General features: G+C 38.6%; 1 pseudogene; it reads right to left on the bottom strand.

Annotated features, from left to right (window-relative positions):
* Positions 1–4,173: 4,173 nt before the first annotated feature.
* On the bottom strand, positions 4,174–5,499 carry LOC118529387 (large ribosomal subunit protein uL29 pseudogene; annotated as a pseudogene).
* Between the last annotated feature and the right edge of the window lie 17,014 nt (positions 5,500–22,513).

Raw genomic sequence — 22,513 nt, 5'->3', positions numbered from 1 at the left:
CAACAAAACAACTGAAAAGGTGATTTTGAAATTCAAAAGAGAAGTTAGGCCAAGAGAAATCTGATTAGGAAGTAATTTTCCAATTATCAGCATATATGAAATTACCAAGAGAAAGAGAATAGAATAAGAGGCAACGTCCAGAAACAGAAACTGTAAAACTGACATTTATAAATATACACTGTAAAAGTAAATAAAGAAGACTAAGTTAGAACAGTGATGGGCATGGATATAAAATAATAGGAAAAGAAAAATGCTAGAATATCATCAAAGTGATACTGATCTATATAAAAGAGTTTCCAAAGTGATGGGGTCATTAATATCAAAATGAGTAGAGATCAAATAGAAAAAGACCAGAAAGAGAAATGTTTCAGAAGGAAAGTGTGAGTTTAAGGCAAAAAAAAGCCAGAACACAAAAGATTGTTAGTTCAAGATTAGAAATGGGGAAAATTCATGTGTACTACCTTTTTAAGAAAACTTGGTAGCAGGATGAGCAGGTTTAGGTAATCTTGGTTCTTTGTGGGAGCATTAAGAGATGCATGAGTGTGTTTATAAACTGAAGGGTAGCAGATTGTGCCAACCCAGAATATGCCTCTTTGGCATAAGGATTATCTTGAACTATTTTGAGAAACTGCAGGCACAAGAGAAGCTCTGAAAACAGTAAAAATTCCCCTTTTGTAGAGGAAATTTACATTAGAAAAGAGGCCTGTACAAGGAAGGGAGTTATTATCAAAGATCACCTTTTTTGTTTGTTTGTTTGGGCCTGAGAAACTTATTTGCATGGCAGAGCAACCTTTGCTTACCAAACATTTCCTCTTCTCACCTCCCCCAAAATTACCTTCCCCTGCTTGAAGACCCAGACCCCTATGCCTTTCTTTAGCTCAGGATGGTATATAAGCCTCAATTGTCTACCTGCCTTCTGAGTCTCGTATCTTTGTGGGGCTCTCATATATTACATACGTAACTAATTATTTTTCTTTTGTTAATCTGTTTTTTATTAGGGGGCGTCTCAGCCAGGACCCCTGGAAAGGTAGAGGGAAAATTATTTTTCCTCTCTTACAAAGCTAAAGAGAAAAAGTTAGTGGTTAGACTGAAGATCCAAAAGCAGGTGGTGATAGAATAGTTCTCAGAAAAGACATTATCATTTGGAATCTGGACCAGAGTCAAAGGGATTAGCATTAATACAATAATGCATTAATGCATTCCTTCTGTCAGGCAAGCAGAGGATGCTATATGAATATACTTCGAGTTGCAGAGAAAAAAAATCAGAGGGTGTTTATGTATGAGAGCTTAGATTTTACTCAATAGAATAGGAGGAAGTTCATATGCCATGTCATTGGGTGATAAAGGTGATGAGAAAGGTGATGAAAATTATGGAAATTTTGTAAAGTACCACCTTTATCTTCCAACACCTTAGTGAAATTCAAGACCCCAGGAATTTAAACCAAGAAGGAAAAGAGGGGAGGAAATAGAAAAGAAAGGACATATGCCTAAGGGAGATATTGAAGGAAGATCTGAACTTGAGGGAAACAATCTGCCTTTCAATCCATTGAGGAATCACTTTAGAGCATGTAATTAAAATAATAATAATAATGAGAGAAAGGAAGAAGAAAGAAAGAAAGAAAGAAAGAAAGAAAGAAAGAAAGAAAGAAAGAAAGAAAAAGAAAAAATGAGAGAGAGGGAGGGAGGGAAGGAGGAAAGGAGGAAGAAGGGAAGGAAGGAAGGAAGAAAGGAAGGAAGATAGATTGACTATTTTCCTGGAAAAAATTTATATGAAAAGGCAGTACCAAAAAAAATAAACACATTGATATATGCTACATTTTCAACCATACCAGCTGAATTAATATGTTCTAGAATTCACTTGCTTTGGTAATCTTTAAATATTATCATCACATACATTTTGAAATTAATAAATTCAGTAATAATATCATAAAATATTTAGATGTCAAATGGAACTCTGATTTTAAAAAGCCAAGATTTTTATCTAATAGTAGAATTAGCAGGCATAAAAATGTGATAAATTTATGTTATACTGGTTTATGTGAATGGGTAAGTAAAAGTGACACTGGATATCCATATTCATTTATTACCACAATCATTGCTGCTAATGGCAGTTGAAAAGATTTATTTGCATTTCACCAGGTAAGACAAGGTAAGCATTTTATATAGATTACAATTCCTAAAGAGAGTATTTGAATTTGTATCTACTACATTGTTTTTCAGAGTTGCATAATCATGAAGGAAATTCACTGCATGCCTGATTGCAAATGTTAGTTGAAATGCACAAATTTCTTCTTTAAAGTGTTTAATACCTTCCAGAGACAAACAGGGTTTAATTTAATAAAAGACGGATGAAAATAAAATATGAATAAACTGAAGTCACTGCAATTAAGAAAAAATGAAACAATCCTATGTTCAGAGTAATTCTAAAAAATTGTTGCCTAAAAAAAAAAAAAAGCAGTCTTTTTGACTGTGCTGCTTATGATGGTGCTATTTTTCATTTTTCATTTCTCATTTCTCTTCATAAATCAAGACTCTAACTCTGTATTTAGACTTTAACTGATGATCCCAAAAATACAATGTCTATTTCTGCATGAGTGCATAGTCTACTATGTTTTCTCATGTTTTGCTCCATGATCGTCATTATGTATGAATGAAAGCAAAATGCAGTCAATATTCGTGATACTTCATCTCAATGAAGAATGCATACTGTAAACCTAACAAAATTGTAGCACAGATGGAAAAAAAAAATGACATTTTTAATGATGACACTCAAACAACATTAAAACTCTTTTTTTAAGCAATTTCTCTATGATATTTGGTGGTTTGTGGAGTTTTTGGCTGTTTTGTGTTTCACATCCAAAGTTGCTTTACATTAAAATAATTTGCCATTTGCAAGAACTAGATAAAGTGGATCTCAAATTTAGTTCTCAAATATTTTCAGAAATCTTAGAGTTTTCAAGTTTAAAAAGTGCTGTGTACAGCAGGCTATGAGTGTCATAGGGGCCATACCAGACTATAAGGGTCACTACACGGATTCTGAAACCATAGTGTTTCTTGAACTGTGTTCTCCTGATTGCATACATCAGAATCACTGTTAAAATGCATTTTCCTGAACTCTCTCTGAGCCAGAATTTCTTAGGAGCGGTAGCCAGCAAGCTACAAATTTAACATTTTTCCCAGAAGACTCATGCGCCCTTAAGTTTGGGAATGACTGCCTAATGTTGTGTCATAGTTTGGCAAATTTCACAGTCATTGGGAAGGGAGGGCAGTGACAGGTAGAAAGAGGTTGAACACTAGAGTGATTTCTTTGCTTGAAATATAGACCGTCACCACCTACATTTAGATGAAAGAGAGCTACTGTCCTACCTATGGCAGGCATAATTTTAAGATGATCCCCCCAAGATACCCACTGCATATAGCCTGCATAACCCCTGGAACTGTGAATATGATGGATTTACTCCCATTATTAGGTTATACTATATGGGACAGTTGATTTTAAGAAAGAGGGTTTATCCTAGGTGAACCTGACCAAATCTGGTGAGCCCTTAAAAGGTACTGGGCTCTTCCTGAAGTCAGAGATTCGACACAAAAGAGAGATTCAATAAGATTCCCCATTGCTGGGTTTGCAAATAAACCATGGGCATGTGGCAAGGTATGCTGGCGGTCTTTAGGATAGGAGTAGACAGCAGCCCCCAGATGACAGCCCACAAAGAAACAGGGACTTCCGGTCTTAACACCACAAGGCACTGAATTTAGTCAACAACCTCAATGAACATGGAAACAAATTTTCTCCCACAACCCCCAAATGAAAATAGAGCAGGCCAACACTTTGGTTTCAGCTTTGCAAGACCCTGAGCGGAGAATTCAGCCATTTCACGTTTGAATTTCTGATCTACAAAACTGTGGTCTAACAAATGGGTGTTATTTTAAGCTGCTAAACTTATGGTGATTTGTTTCACAATAATAGACTTAAAATACTATTTTAATATTGTAATACACTGATACATACTCACTTAGCCCAAAAGTGACTCTGGCCTGTGGTGATAGTATAACCCAACCAACTTGAGTTCACTCCTTGTAGAGTCTCAGAGAGAAACTACACCACCTGAGTTGTCTCACGGTGTAAACTGTATTTACAGCAAGTAAGATGGGTGGTGGGGTAACTTCCAAAACTGTGACTCCCCAAGGAAGGGTGAATGGGTCCCTTGTATTTAGAATTAGGATGAATATTGAGATAGGGAAGTCTTTTTTTTTTTTTTTTTTCTTTCTCAGTTTGTGTTTTATTGATGTCGGGGCTCAGGCCTTGACCGTGTACTTGCACAACAAGTACAGCCGCGGGCCTTCCGCTGCTGCTTCTTGGTCTTCAAGTTCTCCTGGTGCTTATTCAGGCAGCGAGCGACACATGCCATGTGTCCTCTTGGGCGCAGATCCAGGGGCTTGGACTTCTTACCCTTGTCGAATTTCCTGAGGTTCTCTTTCAGAGTCTGGTTGATGACGGCGAGAACACCGGCGATAGATTTGCAAACAACTCGGATCTTGGAGAGCTTAGAAGCCACATCGCCTGCCGCTTTGGTGATGCGCAGCTGGGCCAGCTCCACCTTCGGGTTTTCCAGCTGCTTAAGCAGCTCCTCCTTCTTCTTGCCGAAGGGCTGGAGGCATAACCTTGGCCAGGTCTGCGCAGTCTGCCACCACCCCGCCTCCCCGCAGACTTGTATGTGGAAGCAGGCACAAGGCTGAGCGTGCGCATTAAGGAAACGTGCTATACCTACATTGCATGTTGTGTTAAGCGGGGCTTGCGCTCCTCGCGGGGCAGAGATTTTAGTATTATAATGAGATAAAGGTCATGGTCAGTCATTCCAAGCCCATCTGTGCAGGCACGAGTTGGGGGTTTAGCTCAAACCGGCCTGGGTGATCTGGGCCACCAGAGCCTCCTCTGGGCAGTTCATTATTGCTTGAGGGGTAGTTTCAGTTCCATCACAGTGTGTTATGCCTGTAGGGTCTCTTGTTAAGAGATAAACTTGAAAGAAGAGTTTAAAGAAAATGTGGGACTGCGGTCGATGGGTATAAGCAGGTGAGCAGTAAAGGTCAAGTCTTGGGGCCTTCCTGGTGACAACAGGCGCGATCTGAACACAGTCACTCTTTTAGGCACACTTTTACTTCCCCGAACCATGTATATGAGTGAGATTGGGGTTATGAACCAGCAGATTTTACATATCAGAGTTAGGTTTATAGAATCACCAAGATCTGTTGTGTCTAGGTTAATTAAAAAAAAAAAAAAAATTTTTTTTTTTAATTAAGAAATCCTTGGTAGGAAGAGCAGAATCCCCAAAAGTTCTAAATTCCCCCATCAGAAGTGATTTTTAAAAACTCCGAGCAAGTTTATATGTTACAATCAACATTGTAAGGTAAATTAATATTTTAATCGCTCTTACCAAAGGGGCATAAGGGCTTAATTGGAGTCGATGGTCCAAGATCCTGCACTAAAGCTGCCAGCATCATGCCTCATTCTCAGAACAATTCTTTTCCTCACCAAAGAGAAGCTCATGAGTCCGTCTATTCAGCCAAAATAAATCAATTTTTTTCTCTTAATGTGTCCATAAGCAACATCTACTTTCCATTACTTCTTGTGGCCATACAAGCATTTCATTGACTATTTCCATAAACAGTTCCCACATGCCCATGCCTCCTTTAATGACTTTGTGATTCTAATAAAGTGATTAGAACTCCTTATCCCTGCTGTGGCCTCCGCTAAAAGATGTGAAAATACCCCTCCTGCTGGGGTTGCCCCGCCAGCAAAATTCAAATGACCCACCAACAAGTACATCTGCTGTAATTTGACTTTCTTTGCCCTTGTTACTTTTTTTCTACCATTCTATAAGACCTTTAATTTTCCCCTTGAGGCTCTAAATTCCTTTTTAATCATTTATTTGTAGAGACTCTCTTCTACAAATAAAATCAGGTTGATTGGTCTTCTAGTTTTCCTCTATTGGAGTTTTAACACTGTCACTTGTTCTCCTCACAGCGTCCCTAGCTAATATGTGTGCAAACATGACGGGGTCATCCAGTTCACCTTATGTATTCACTGAATGTTCGGGTTATGGGTCCCAGATATCCTGACTAACATCTGTACAGTTGTGATCTTGCTGAGGAGAAATGTAGCCGTGAATCTCTGCAACACCCAGTCAATAAGATTTTGGCAAGTAGTTCTGCTAAACCCAGGAGGCAATTTACAGTCGCAGAACATTTAGACAAAAACTGTTGAATGTTTTATCAATCTTCAAGAAATGTTAAAAACAAAACTGGGTTTAGTGGAAACATTTCTCTTTTTTGGACTTTCTGATTTATACCTTACACACTGGCAGAAAGGATACTTAGTCCTTTGCTGGTTTTGCCTTTAGCCTTGTCCTCTGGTGGTAGCAGGCAGCCCTTCTTCCCTCGGTCTGGATGAGACAATATTGAAACCTCTCATTCCAGGATACACCTGTGACCTGTCCTGGCTAACTGAGGCCGCATTTCACTGACCACAGTGGGAAATTCATTGCCATTGTGGGCCAATAATTGTTTGGGGATTTTCATAAAACTGTTGGGAAAGATAAGCTGTCCTTTTCCCCTGGGGTTTCCACGTGGGTTGAGAAACCTCTGAAGCCGCTGTTGACCAAATTTGCTCTTAACATAGGAGAATCTGCCCAACAATGACAATAATCTACGAGAAAGCAGAGCTGAGGAGAGTGGTCATTTCAGTATTCTATCCTTTGAAAACTCTACACCTAGCCATGCCTGAAGGGATACCACCCCCAGCCTTTTCAATTACTTGAGCCAATCAATTCCCTTTAATAGGTAAGCTCCTTTGGGCTGGGTTTTCAGAGTTGCAACTAAAAGAGTCTTGCCTTATAGAAAAGGTCTCTTTCACAAAAGTTAAATTAGTTCAAGACTCTACCCTTTGAATTTAGTAAAAATGACATTATAAAGCTAATTTATTGACTTAATAATTTTTGAATGGAATACAATCACACTCCCGAAATATACCTTTGGTGATCATTTTAAAGTCATAACCATTTACATAGTTTGAATTTTTCCAGTATTTAAAGGTACTTCAATGATATAATCTCATTAATTCTTACAATGTCCTTTTGAACTAGCCAGGGGACAGGTATGCTTATCTAATAATATAATAGTCCTGTTCTCTCTTGCACTTCATGACACATTTCAGTGAAGGTTGAAAAACAAAGCACGAGGTCACCTCAGTAAGCACCTAGAGAAAACAGTAATTACTTACCCAATGGTGGGATATCACTGTGGAAATCAGAATAAAGATTATAGCACAAATTCATCACCTGTGAGGAACTGTGTGGCCAATAGAACTTTTAATAATGTAGGTCCATGGAGATCAAATTTACGTTGCACTATATAGATATTTGATTGACACATTTTAGTGACAGCTCTTCTACTTCATTATATGTATATTCTATGTAAGATAATTATATAATTCATAAATATAATAGTATATTTAATAAATGGTTATTATGTGTAAGTCCTTGCAAACTGTATATTTAAATATGCGAAAATATAAAACTGAAATATGCTAAAAAGAAATTTTAGTGTTCCTAATATTTTTCCTCATTATATAAAAAGATTGTGGGGGTTATTTTCCTGCAATACAATAGCAGCTATTTAGACTCTTTAGTAAAGCAAGATTAGGGTAGAAGATACTCCCACATTGCTGAATATTTTCCTTATTAAGATCTAAATTATATTTTAATTTGTCAATAATTTCTTTCCTAAAATATATTATACAACCCTGACAATTTAATTTGTTCTCGATAACTTAGTGGCCTCCTCATGAACATCCTTCTGGGTTATAAAATTTAAAATGCTTCTGGATCTATTAAAATATGTCAAGTTATTTAAGCCCAAGTGCTGTGCTTTATGAATTCATATGGCTGCTTTTAATAGTTTCCCATTTTCTTGAATTCTGTGGAATTTGTGCACTTTTCAGTAAAACCTTTCTTATTTGAGTGGATTTCAGTGAGTTGCTATTCCTTATTGAATGTTTTAGGATTTTAGGAGTGTTTACAGGAGGTGTTTTATTTTATTTTATTTTTTTAAGATTTTATTTATTTATTTGAGAGAGAGACAGAGAGAGTGAGAAAGAACATGAACGGGATGAGAGGCAGAGGAAGAAGCAGATTCCCTGCTGATCAGGGAGTCCGATTCGGGGCTCAATCCCCGGACTCCGGGATCATGACCTGAGCCAAAGGCAGATGCTTAACCGACTGAGCCAACCAGGCGCCCCTATAGGAGGCATTTTAATACGGAGCCTTAATAAACCAGCAATTCCACCCACTGGATATAATCCACCATAAGACATGTTCAAAAATGTTCAGAGAAGCGCTATTCACAGTAACCAAAAACTGGAGATAAAACCCTAATGTCTATCAACAGCAGAATTGGTAAATAAATTTGAGTATATTCCTACCGTGGAAAATTACAAAGACATGAGAGTGAATTAACTATACAAAACAATACGGATGAAATTCCAAAACAAAGTGTTGAGATAGTGAAGCTGGATAAAAGACAGGTTGGTGGGTGGAGGTCTGTAGTAATTAAAAAAGAACAGCAGTGGGGGCGCCTGGGTGGCTCAGTCGTTAAGCGTCTGCCTTCGGCTCGGGTCATGATCCCAGAGCCCTGGGATCGAGCCCCACATCAGGCTCCCTGCTCCGCGGGAAGCCTGCTTCTCCCTCTCCCACTCCCCCTGCTTGTGTTCCCTCTCTCGCTGTGTATCTCTCTGTCAAATAAATAAATAAAATCTTTAAAAAAAAAAAAAAGAACAGCAGTGCCTGGGTGGCTCAGTTAGTTAAGCGTCTGACTTTTGATTTCGGCTCAGGTCATGATCTCAGTGTCCTGGGATCGAGCCCCACATTGGGCTCCCCACTCAGCGGGGAGCCTGCTTCTCTCTCTGTCCCTCCTTCTACTTGTGCTCTCTCCTTCTCTCTTTCTCTCTCTCTCTCAAATAAATAAATAAAATCTTAAAAAAAAAAAAACAGTAAGGGGAACTTTGGGGTGCTGGGTGCCAATAATACTCTTTTCCTTGATTCCGGTCCTGGCCTTACAAGCATAAATACATTATGAAAAGCCATTAAACTGTGCTATGATGTGTGTACTTTTCTGCATGTGTTTTATAGTTCAGTAAAATTTGCTTACAAAGAAGATAAAAGTTAATTATCATGTATGCCTTTATATTTATATTGGATACCACTTTCGAAGCACATGTATTATCTTTCAAAAAGCACATGTATTTTCTCATTTCATTCATTCATTCAATAATTGTTTATTTGTTTCTTTTCTGTCGTGATCGAGGTAGCAGGCAAGGGTCAGGGGATGCAGCACAGATTAAAGCAGACATAATCTCTGCTTACACGGAGTTGATAGCCAAGCCAACTTATGCCCACCCAAAACATTCCTGTGAAATAGATAGACAAGGTATGGTCTTTTGAGTTTTGCTTGTTTATTTGTTAAGTGGGAGACAATTAAGCATGCTTCTAGGCTTTAGAGAAGAACCCATTTGAGAGGCAGCAGATGCAGTATGTGAGAGGGAGGGAAGGATTTAAAAGTGAGACCCCAGAGGAGGACAAGAGAAAGGAACCCAGAATGCAGGAGAAAGGAAGAAAAACTCTAAACTAGGAGCTATCAGGGGTCATATGCTGTTTTTTAGCAGAGCATAGAGTAGAGCCAAGAACCTGACACTTTAACCACATTAAATCAAATTTCTCTTTACTGCTGCCTTCTAGAATGCCAACAAATCCTTTTTATACCCACGTGTGCATGCACACACACACACACACACACACACATATACTTTAAATAATGAGCTTTGGTTCTATGTACATAGTTCACCATCATCTGTTGGTGATGTGTTGTATTTCCCTCAAATGAGGCATGCAGGACACATTCCATGGCTTAAAACTATGGTAGAGTTCTTTGCTTTTCTCTGGCAGTGGGGAGAACTAGAATGGGAAAGATGGAAATCTGAGAAGTGTGAGGAAAGGTCAGAAAATAGAATAATGGCAGTAACTGAAAATATGGGAGAAATTCCTCTTTGGAACCCATTGATTTGGATAGTGAATTTCTGAACACCTTAGGATTTGTCATCAAGATGCTTTCTAGAAAAGCAAAGACCTGAGCAAGAGACAATGTCATGGGCCCTGGGGAAAAGATTCCTTTGTGTGTTCATCCAGGTTCTTCAAGAAGCAGACAGCAAGATGAAATTAAATGTGGAAAAGATTTACAAGGGGAGTGTCTATGAGAGAGAGTGAGGAGGAGGCTAGAGGAGCTTGGAAGAGCTAAGAGACTGCAATGTTAAGTCTGACTCTTGTAAAAGAGACAGGGAAGGAATGAAGGTCAAGTAGAAGAGGCTTAGTTAGGGTGCATTTCTGAAACCTTCAATAATGTCAATGGGGAGTCCTCAAGCCAAAATTGTCCATTAGGCAAATTCCACATTGCTCAGGATTGAGCCTGCCTTAGTATCCCTGGTGCACTCAGTCAAGGTCTTGGAGCATCCCCCAGAATGCTGCACTGTCATAAATGTGATGTATTTGAGAGTGCAGCAGTTGGCGTCATACATGAATTATATTCTTCCCTAGTTAGAGACCTGAGATAGGCATTTTCATGGCCACAACACCTTACATATCCCAAACTTGCCATTTTGGATAAAAATGGGACGAGATTCATTTTGAGGATAATAGAATCTGGGGATTTTTTAATATTGTAAATCGTCATCTGGACTCTGGGATGCCCGGAGATAGGTAGATAGATAGATAGATAACTATTTTAGAGAGAGCTGTCATCTGATAAGTGACAGAGAGTTGTCTCTGATAGGTGACATCAGGCAATGGCTTGAATCAAGTGAGGAAGTAATCCACTTTGATATCTGTGAGGGAGCATTCTAGACAGAGGAAAGAATAAATGCAAAGGTTATGGGGAATGAGTATGCTTGTCTTGCTCCAGGAAGAGCATGGAAGCCAGCTGAGAGAGCGAGAGGGAGAGTAGAAGAAAATGAGATCAGGGAATTAGCTGGGGACCAGGTTATAGGCCTGGTTGCCATGGAAGAAGCTGTAGAATCATTCCCAGTAACATGGGAAGTCCCCGGAGAGCTTGGGGTAGAGAAGCTATATGATCTGACTCATGTTATTAAAGGAATCACTCTGGTGCCCATGTGAAGGATCAACTGTAAGTAGAAAGAGGTTCCAAAATCATGTTTTCTCAGCTTCTCAGGATTTATCTCCCTGTATTAATCACCCAGTAGGTGACACATTCAAATGGGGTAACTGAAAAACATTTAATGAAGGGATTGCATATGAGAAAATGTTAAGGGTAAAGGGAAACAATCAAAAGAAAGTGATGCTTTCTACTCTCCACCCATAGGCCTGAAGAAGGAAGAAGCGGGGACAATTACCAGAAGGCAGAAGAGAACGATTGCTGTAGGAGAGTACCACCAGACAAAAGCTGTGGACTTAGCCCTGCTAACCCATGACCCCAGTGGAGAGGAAAGCAGAGCAATAAATACCTTGACCTCACTTTTGGACAACTTTTCATCTTCTGCTGGTGCTTCCCACCGTTCAAACCTAATCAGAAGTAGAGGGCAAGAGAGCCCATTGACGCAGTTTGTACGCACCAACCTCCTGATAGAACAGCCAGAGAAGGGTATCGAGTGCATTTACAGGGACACACAGCAATGAGTCACTACGGAAATGCGGAGTATTTATCTTTGAAAAAAGTTATCTGAACACCATGAATCCCATGTGCCTCTATTGTCTTGTTATTCTCATCTCCTTCTCAGAGAAACTTCTTAAATCTACTCCTTGTCATGACCTCTTGATTTCATTTTCTTTCCTCTGCCCACTTCCATCTGGATTGCACGCCCAGCACTCCTTAGAAAGGGCTCCGCCCAAGGTTAGCACTAAATTCCTGCTTGGCACTTCCAGCAATCTCAGTATCTTTTTTATTTGAACACTTTTCAGCATTTGATCATAAAAATAATAACACTCTTTTTCTTAAAGAGACTTTCCTATTGATCCCCTCTCTTCTTCTTCTTATCCTTATTCGTTTTCTAGGGCCACCATCACAAAGTACCACGAAATAGGTGGCTTAAAACAAAAGAAATCTATCCTCTTACAGTTCTGGAGGCTAGAAGTCTGAAATCAAGGTGTCAGCAGGGCTGTGCTTTCTCTGAAGGCTCTAAGAGAGAATGTTTCCTTGCCTCTCTCTAGCTTCCAGGGGTTGCTGGCAATCCTTGGCATTCTTTGATTTGTAGATGCATCACTCCAATCTCTGCTTCTGTTGCCACATGTTTTGTGTGTGTCTGGGTTCATTCCCTCTTTCTAAACAGACACCAGTAGTACTCAATTTAGGGTCCATTCTAACTCAATATAACCTCATTTTATCTTGATTATATCACATTCACAAGTTCCAGGTGAACATGAATTTCAAGAGGACACTGTCCAACCCAGTAGAGGCTCCTTTCTTAGATCTTCTTCCAAAGCATCCACCCCTTAAAATATGCTTCCCCAGGGTGTCCCTCATCCCCTACTCCCTTATTCTGCACAGATTATGATCACAAATGCCTACAAGGAAGCAAATATATAACAAAAATGAGTGACGTGGTTCTGTTATCAGGAAAACTAATGAATACCTTCATGATAAATAGCAACTGACCCTCAGTCCAAAGGGGGAACAGGTGGTGTGGCCTGTGTTTGATTGGAGTGAGCTTTTTCTATTCTAAAGGTGATATAGGTTATTCAGACTCATCTGAGTGTTGTCATTCAGAAATGCAAGCTTGATGTTGGATTTTTATATAAAATAAGTTAGAAAATGATTCCAAATAAATGAAAACAAACAACAAAAAAATACCAATATGTGGGGAAATAGTATTCAGACTATTTACGTGTCTGGCTTGTGGGGTCCAGTTTGTAACCTCTATTCTATATACATTTCTCTGATGATGTCAAGGGTTACTTAGGATCCGCGGTAACTTGCTCTTTAGACCACCTGTCTTTTTAGCTTGAGATGTGCAGAAAGAAATCGTAATGGACAGTCACATTTGTCTACCCACAAGGATATCAATCTTCATATGTCAAATATGAATGTCAGCACTTCCCACCACTAACCTGCCTCTCTCTCAGTCTCTTTTCTCAAAGAATGGTAAAGTCAAAATTCTGAGAGCTGTCTCAGATTCCTCACTATCCCTTAGCACATCTATCCATATTGTTATACTCGTCTAGTATCTTAAAAATCTCCCAGTTGAATGCCCCATATCCCTCAAATGAATCTCCTTCTCTTCATCCCTACTGCCTTGATTTATGTCCTTTTCTAATAGCAGCCTCTATACACTAAGTACTAGAACCCTTTTAAGTAAATATCTCAATCGTCATAGCAAGAGTATGATAGTGTCTTGGTTTAGCTTCTAAAATAGAGCACAAGAAAAGTCTTAGGTAGAAAGCAGAGGTGAGGGTATGGGAAGGAAAAGCCAATACGAGGTGCATTATCATGATTTCTGCTATAAACAACAGAAGCTGGAATATCTGAGAAACGAACAGAATGCCTTCAAGAAATGGACACTCCAAATATGAAAGTTTGGAACATTTACTATAGCTGCCTTCCCCCTTATTAGAGGACTGACCCTGGGCCATCTTTGCATTGATTGAGAGGCTCCCACAGCCCAGGGACAAAAAGAGAAAAGATACACGGCACACATTTGAGCTGGACTACTACCAGAGCAAGGTGAGTCTGAGCTCACGTGGAACTATTAAGCACAGCTGAAGCTAAATCCAAGGTAAGCCAAGGGGAGGTGACAAAGCACGAAAGTCATCTGCTTCTCATAAAGAAAGCTTTTGGAGAGACTGCAAAGTAACCAAGCTAGGATTTATATCCAGGTCTGACTCCAAAGCCTGTACTTTTAATTACTATGTGCAAGAAGTTTCCACCCACTTTAAAGTTAGAGGGCACAGTCCCCAAGACTGTCTTCAATTTTGACAGCAATTGCAAGTTTCGGGGGTTCCCAAAGCCACCCTTGGTTTCACTAAAACAACTCATAAAACTCACTGAGATTTATTATACTCATGGTTATAATTAAATATAGGGTAAGTATAGAGATCAAAATCAGACAAAGGAGGAGACGCATAGGGCAGAGTCCAGGAGAATTCCAGATGTTAACTTCCTTGGTTCTCTCCCCATGGAGTCAGGATGCATTTGTCTCCCAGCACCAACATATGATAATAATCATGAAGATTGCCAACCCCGGGAAGCTTACTCAAGCATCAGAATTCAGAGTTTTTATTGGAGTTTCATTACATAGGATTGATTGATTGTCCATGTGGTTGATCTCAGTCTTGGAGTTGACTAATACCGCATGACCCCACCGTAAATCATATGATTAGTCTCTTTGACATAACTCTACCCCTCCACCCCCACCCCTAGCCTTAAGATTATCAGTCCTGACTGGCTCCACCCTAAGATCTGGTCCAGTCATATACCACCCTGAACAAAGATAATTCTCTTAAGTTTGAGTAGATTAACTCCCAAGCTGAAGGCAAAAGTCAGACTTCTCTCTGGTCAATGCCAAATTCTTAACTACATACTATGAAATATGATTAATCATGTCCATTATAACTGTCTTCCCCCCCCCCTTGAATATTCATTGGCTCTTACTACCTTCAGGACAAGATCTATTCTTTTTAGAATGGCACATTAGGCACCTCAAGATCTGTCCCCTGTCTACCTTTCCAATCTCATACTTCTGCACTCTTATGCACATGCACATAGTCACACACAGCTATACTTCAGACTCAACTCAGAATGTCTTCCCTGACCATTATCCCTTCACTCGCTCCTCTCCAGTATTTATTGCACAGTACCCTCCCAACAGTTATCAAGACATCTTATTACTGTTGATTTGTATATTATTCTCCTGACTATGAGTTCTATGAGAAAAGAAACAGTATTTTTTATCTTTTCACCCATATCATCTAGCACAGGGCTGAGTCAAAATTGGGATAAAAATTTATAAACTACATGAGCAAACAAAGAAGAAAGAGAGAGAGAGGCAGGAAAGAAGAGAGAAGAAAAAAGGGAGGGAGAGAGAGAGAGGGAGTGTTGAAACTTCATTTGGTTTGCAGATATGCAGAGGAGGAGTTAATGCCAAGTTTAATAGAATACTATCCCTTCAAACCCCCAATCCTCGGCCCCCAAGCAGCAACCCTGGTTCTGATGGTAGAGTTTAGTTAGCTTAAGGATAACACAGGACATAAGCTGAATGACATTAAACTGCTCATGGGTTCATACCCAAACCAATTCCCTCTGCAGGGAGGTAACATTTCTGTAGTCTTCTATGATACTTTTAGAATCTCTCCAGGCTATGGTGGCAACAGATTTAGTAGACAAGAGGGATCTAGCAGCACATCACATGAACTGAACTGGAAAATGTCCTGGCCAATTAACAGCAAATGTCTGTGGCAATTAACAAACAGCCTGGGAACAAAGACTATCTGTATTGTTGTTATGCTCAGTCCTGGAATGTTTATTGTCTCTTCCTGTCTTCGATTTTATAGTTTCAACATTTGAAAGATGTATATTCCATTCCTTTCCTAGTTTGTAAACTCCCTCAAGGACCCAAACCCATCTAATACATCTTTTTATTCACACAACACCTAGTACAGTGTTTGACTCAAAGTACGAATGCTATAAATATTTTTGAGATAAATTAAAAATTCTATCCCAAACCTGAAGCTCTAATTTAAGTTTCCTGCTACCAGGTCTCTGCAGCATGGCATGGGCATATATGTTAAATAGGGTGGCTTGAACATTTCTCCAGGCTTTTTAGTTGCCTCTATGGAAATTAAAACCGATAAAGTTAGGTTTGTATTAGGAAGGACAGTTAGAGGTCATTTAGTTCAAGTCTCCCTTTCAGATGAGAAACCTGTTAAATTGGCTTGTCTAACATAATGGAGCTAGAACTGTAATCAGAAGCCTGTCTCTAGTGTTCCTTTTACAGCAAGCCTTTTCTCATCACTTCTTTCTAGTGATCAGGACAACAGGGTGTATTAACAACAATGCATAAGAAAACAAAGCACTTCGGTAAGTTTAGGTAGCTTTCTCACTAACACGCATCAACCAGCCTTGAATCTTTGTTAGCTTATATTCAAGAGCCACATTTGACGGTTTGTCATTAACCCTTCCCTCCTGAAAGAATAGAGGCCATCAGCCAAGGTCACTTTTTACTTCTGATTCCTTCTAATCTACAAATTTATCTAATGTCCTCTCTATTAACCTTCGAGAAAGAGGTGTTTCTTCTCCTTTTCAAGGCTAAGATTGCTATCCTGGCACTTGATCTAATTCTTGTCAATATCTAAGAGATTTGTCCTATGGTCTATCTTCTCTCTTTCCCCAGGCTCAGACCTCTCTTTAGGTACTAGCACCACAAGTAGGCTGAACTTTCTTCCACCTTACAACCACCTGACCCTATGTACTTGAATAATTACTTCCAAATTCTATCCTCCCCTTCTCATTGAAACATTTTGAAAGAATAGTTCGGTCTCACTTTGTTAGAGTCATTCATTTCTTATCTTATTACGATCAGTTCTCCACCCCCAGAATGCTACTAAAAGGCTCTAACCAAGGCCATAGATTGCTGCCTAATTATCAAATGCAGGGGAAATTTCTAGTCGTTTGTTACTGTTTCATTTTTTCTTCTAGAAACAACTCCCTATTTTTTAGTTTCCATGACTCTGCACTCATTTGATCCCCTGAAATGTTTTTGATCATGATCATTTTTTCCATTTTCTATGTGGATTCTTCTTTTTCTGCCTACTCTTAATATGTCAGTTTCCCACAAAAAAATATAATCATGATTTCAAGTACCAAATATATACTGATGGCCACTAAGTCTGCATTTCCATCTCAGTTTTGATATTGAAATATGTGTGTTCATATACCTATTTAATGGGTTCCATTTTCATGCATGATAAGCACCACAAACTCAGTATTAAAATTCATTTCAACATCTTTGGTGCTATCCCCCCTCCTATATAGTAGGACCCCACCAAAATGCCAAATGTGGGGTCCAAAAATCGTGTCAGCTAAAATTCAAGGTCATATTATTGCAAGGTTAATTAAAAAGTCATGCTGTAAAATTGTAATAGGAACAAAAGTAAAGATAGCGAAACATGTATTGAATATAGATGACCATACACTGAGAAAGTCTCAAATGAGCACATGGCACTCACTTCCCAATTACTCCCTGTTCTGCATTCCTGCCCCCTGATTTTTCATCTCTCCCTGTTTGAGAACTAAGGCTGGGAGGAAAATTAGAACCAATCATAAGTTCCATTATATACAAATTTGTGTTACCGAGCAATTTTACTGAATGCTCTATCTTACCTAATGGTACCACCACCAACCTAAGTGGTACCACTTAGAATAAAAACCTAAGGCTGGTTTGTTTCCTCCTTTCATTACTCTCTACATCCAATTAATCGGCAGTTCTTGAAAATTATACTTCTTTAAAATTGTTCTTCTTTTAAATTATCAGTCTTTAAAAGTCCTCAAATTCGCATAGTGTTTCCATGTTCCCTAATCCCTACCTTAGTCTTTCCCTGGATTACCCTAACATCCTCTATTGGGTCACTCTGCCTCCCTCTTGTCCCATTCAAACTTTAGAATTGGTATTCCAGAGAAAATTTAAGGTATTAAGGCCCTCTCCCTGCCCTACATCCCACAATCCCACTTGTGATTTCAAAATATACCGAGACTTTTCACACATCGGTGTTTTGCAGCTTCTCTGCCTAGAATTCTGGACTATCTGATTGTTCACTTGGCAATTGTTCATTGATCTGTTAAGACTCACCTCTAATTTTATCTATGAAGCCATGCCTGTCTTTTTTCTCCTCTCTCCAATGAATACAATTAACCATGTCTTGTTTTTGGTGTCCACTTTCTATATGCAGACATGGGTCTTTTAAAGTATCTATAACACTTCATTGTATTTAGTCATGTACTGTTTCCACTTTTCCACTAAAATTGTAAATTTATTGAAGAATGAAGCTAGATGTGATTCAACACTAGGTGTAGATGGTGATACAAGGTACATATAATTATTTTTTAAATGACAGTACATTTTATGCATTATATATCTCACAACTTTAAAAATAAAGGGAAAATAAAAGAGATTATATAGGGCCACTAAGATCATCTGAAAGGCAGAAGTAAAATTAAAAATAAACAATAGGTGGGAAAAAGAGAAGTATATGGACAATCATAGATAAGGCAATGAGGCAGGCACAGTTTGTTTGCTGTCTCTCACTTTCCAAATCATGACCACTCTTTTGAAATGAATCTTTTGCCCTGTTTCCTATTCTTCTTTCCCATCTAGAGTGAGAGAAAACCCCCAATGGCCAGAAACACTACACAAACACTGATCACTCTAATTCAACATACAAACAAGAAACTAGTAAAAACATGGAGTAAAAGAGAAAATATTCCCCCCAAGTTTATAAAACCCTCTAAAATTGCTTTAAGTGAGTATTATTGCATACAAATGACCTTACCCAACCTTTTATTCTCTTTCAATAGTTTTTATCCCAGACCTCTTAGGGATCTCACAGAATTCTGACTTTACTTTTTTGTTATAATTTATTTATTTATTTATTTACTTTAAATATTTCTTTCTTTCTTTCTTTTTTAATTTATTTGAGAGAGTGAGAGAGAGAGCAAAAGAGGAGATAGGGTCAGAGGGAGAAGCAGACTCCCCTGGTGAGCAGGGAGCCCGATGCGGGACTCGATCCCGGGACTCCAGGATCATGACCTGAGCCGAACGCAGTCGCTTAACCAACTGAGCCACCCAGGCGCCCTTTTTTTGTCATAATTTAAATCATAGACTACTACAAATAATAAATATCCAGGCTTATTATTTTTCTCGTCCTCTGGAAGTATCTTTGAAGAAGTAGAAAGTTTTTATGAGAACTAGGTGTTCCAATGAAAATATAACCAGTAGCAACTTGAGAATTTCTATATAAAAAGGACTTGGGAGAAGTAATTTGGCTGGAATGAGAGGCTCAGAGACTCATCTGAGAGATATATTGGACATATGTGCTCACGGTTTTATTGGAGTGTGTATTTTGGGGGGAAAGCTCAAGGAAAGGAATGTGGCCAATAGAGATTGTGAAAGGGATACATCATCTCAAACCATCCATGTGTTCTGACACTGAACACTATGTGTGCCTCGATTGTTGGGATTTCTGGTTTTGTTTTTCATGTTATAAACACCAAAATATGCAAAGGATTTAGAATTAAAATATCTGAAAATGAGTCTGAGCGATCACAGTCATGGCTATTTCTAAACTGGAAAAATTAAAAATGTATAAAATGACAATGGTAGGAATCAGTGTGAAACTTTTCTTTATATTTAAAGGCACAGAGAAATGAGTAAAAAACAAAACAAAACAAAAAACCCTCTTCTACCTCCCTCTATATTCAAGCTTTATGTGTAATGATTGCATAGTATCTCTCACTTCATATCACCTGACTTGCTTGAAAGACACTACTGCATATACTGCCTGAGGACATATTATAAAATTGTGGGATTCAGTGTCCTAAATTTCACTGAAGTCACAATAAGATGAGTGGAATCTCTCACTTGCCTTAGTTTTTATTTGAGCAGAGTTTGAAGTGTGTGCCATCAGACAACCACACATTTTCCCTAAACAACAATTTTTATCCCCTAAACTCTTTTTAGTTGTAGGGTGGCATAATGTGACAGTAAGTGTCTCCAAGTACTAGTCGAACCAAATTATACTCTTGAGCCTGTGCGTGCTCTGCCTATTGATGGCAATGTCCCTGTTCTATCGTCCTTCCTCATCAGCTGTCCTGCTAAAGTGTGCAGTGAGTAATGATTACAGGGTGATATTTAATGAAAACGCTACCCATGACTCTGAGCCAAATGTGACCCCTACTATTCTTCTACTATTAAAGAATAATTACCCATTCCCCATGCAATTGCAATTGCGGGCAACAGAGATCTTGAGTTGCCAAAATATGCCAGTAAACTATTTAATTTTTAAAAATTTCTCAATATACAAAATGCTAGTATTGATATAGAAATACATAGGAAGTAAAAAGTATGGCTCTTGGGAAAATTAAATATAAATAACCTTGCTTTCACTAATTTGGGTGAGGGTTGCAACATCTTTTTAAACTAGCTTTTATATAGGAAATGAAGTGAAGATGCCAAAGATTAATGCTGTCAATTTCAATGGCCAGCATGAATCCAAAAGGCAAACATAAATCTACAGCAAATAGAAGGGCATTGCTTAATTTCTGCTTATCATTCATTACACAATTGCCAGGAAGTTAACCATTACATTTTCAATTCCATCACATCTTAAATTCGTCTTGGAGAAGTTCCTTCTTCCATTATTGTATTGGGCTTTTATGGACCTTTGATGGCTCTCACAGTAATCAGCACTGGAGGATCTACAAGATTAACATAGACTAAAGTTCTGAGAAAAAGAAGATGAATGTATTTTACATTATACTTTAGTTTTTTTCAGTGCCTCAAAACTAAGAGCATGAGCTCTTAATCTGTTATGACACTTTGCTTTCAATGACCATAATTCTAGCAAGGAAAAAATAAGTTCAGGATTTTCAGCCACCTGTTACTCAATGTAGACAAAATAGTAAGCAAATTGTAATTTTTCATAATGCCCCAAACCAAATGTTTTAGCATTGGAAGAAATGGTTTAATATTATTTTTTAAAGTAAATCTGTTTTGGAATAACTAAATTTATGGTATTTATAAGCTTCACATATATTCTCATATTTCTTATTCCATTTTATATTCAATTCATTAGTTATTCAATTAAAGATCCTCCCCCCCCCCCCTTGTTTTTCAGGCATTGGGCTAAATGATTGGGCTAAAGAAGAGAACACAGAAATAATTTCTGCCCTTAAGAAATGTGTATTTTAATAGGCCAGATATTATGGAAGTGCTGAATCACTGTACTATACACCTGAAACTAATATTACACTGTATGTTAACTAACTGGAATTTAAATAAATAAATAAAGTCCAGGCAAACATAAACTAATATGGATACAAGAAAAGATATCATACATGTAGTAATAGCAACAGACAAGGAAGAGTAGAGGTGCAGTGGAGCATATGGTCAATTTGAGAAAGGAAAAGGGGTCAGGTGGAGCATGGTCAAGGTCCAAAGGCTTCCTAGTGAAGATGACTGTCAAGAGGAGTCTTGAAAGGTAACAGGTATTTGCTATGTATGTGTGGTGGTCTAAAAACATGTCCGCATTCTTTGACACTCCTTCCATCAAGAGATGGGAGTCTAATTCCCCTCTTCTTGATCATGAGCTGTCCTTAGTGACTCACCTCTAATGAATAGAATGCAGCAGAAGTAAGAGTGTCTGACTTTCAAGGCTCATATAAAAGATGATATAGCTGTTACCTGACTCCCTCCCTCTACTGAGTCATGTATTTTGAAAGCCCGAGCCAGCACGTAAGAAGTCTGACTCCCCGAGGCTTCCATGATGAAGAGACCATTTCAAGAGATCACATAGAGAGATTCTCAAGAAGCCAGTTACTGCAAATACCAGCTGTTCAAGTCCCTCAAGCCCAGAAATAAGACATGTGAGTTAGCAAGTCTCAGACAATTCCAGTTCCAGCCATCATCTGATTACATCCACCTGAGAGACCTCACTGAGCAATAACCACCTAGCTAAGCCCTGCTAACTCCCAGGACCACCACTAAGTGTTGGCATAATTTATAACACAGCAGTAGGTAACTGGAACAGTAGACAATGGGAACAGCCTGTGAGAAACTATGGAGGTTTAAAACACCCTGGTGTTTCCAACCAAGAACAAGAAACAAGAAACTGAGTATGGCCTAAGGACAGAATACGAGTCAGGGCAAGGCAAGAGTCATGACTAAAGAGATCAGCAGAGGCCAAGTCATGGAAGTCCTAGTAATTCATGCCATGGAGTTTGATTTTTGCCCAGGAACCAACGGATACACCTCCATATTTTGAAACATACCTATTTATAAAGATTAGTTTATTATTTGTGAAAGTGTTGTCAGAATATTATTTATTAACTTGTGGACATACACATACTCTATACATTGTCAGTTTAAGAAATAACATGCTCTGTAAATGTGCTTGTTTCTTTGGTATGTATCCCCTTTAGTCTCTGGGAACTCTGAAGAACTAACTGCTTAGATTAGCAGTTCACTTTACTGAAATCAAAGCAACCCATCCTGGATAATGGCTTGTCCAGACATATTATCAGTCAGGGGTGATTTTCTAGTCAGCAGCTTCAATGGCTCTGGCTTTATTTAGAAGGATTTCAGTGCTTCATTGAAATGGTTCATTGAAACACTATGTGCATGGTTAACCTTTTGTGGCTATAAAGATTACTTAGTAAGAGTCTTTAATTATAGGAACCCTGAGTGGAAGAG

This window comes from Halichoerus grypus, chromosome 1 (assembly GCF_964656455.1).
Source record: "Halichoerus grypus chromosome 1, mHalGry1.hap1.1, whole genome shotgun sequence".
In the NCBI taxonomy this organism is placed as follows: Eukaryota; Metazoa; Chordata; class Mammalia; order Carnivora; family Phocidae; genus Halichoerus; species Halichoerus grypus.
This window is presented reverse-complemented; position numbering and strand designations above follow the sequence as displayed.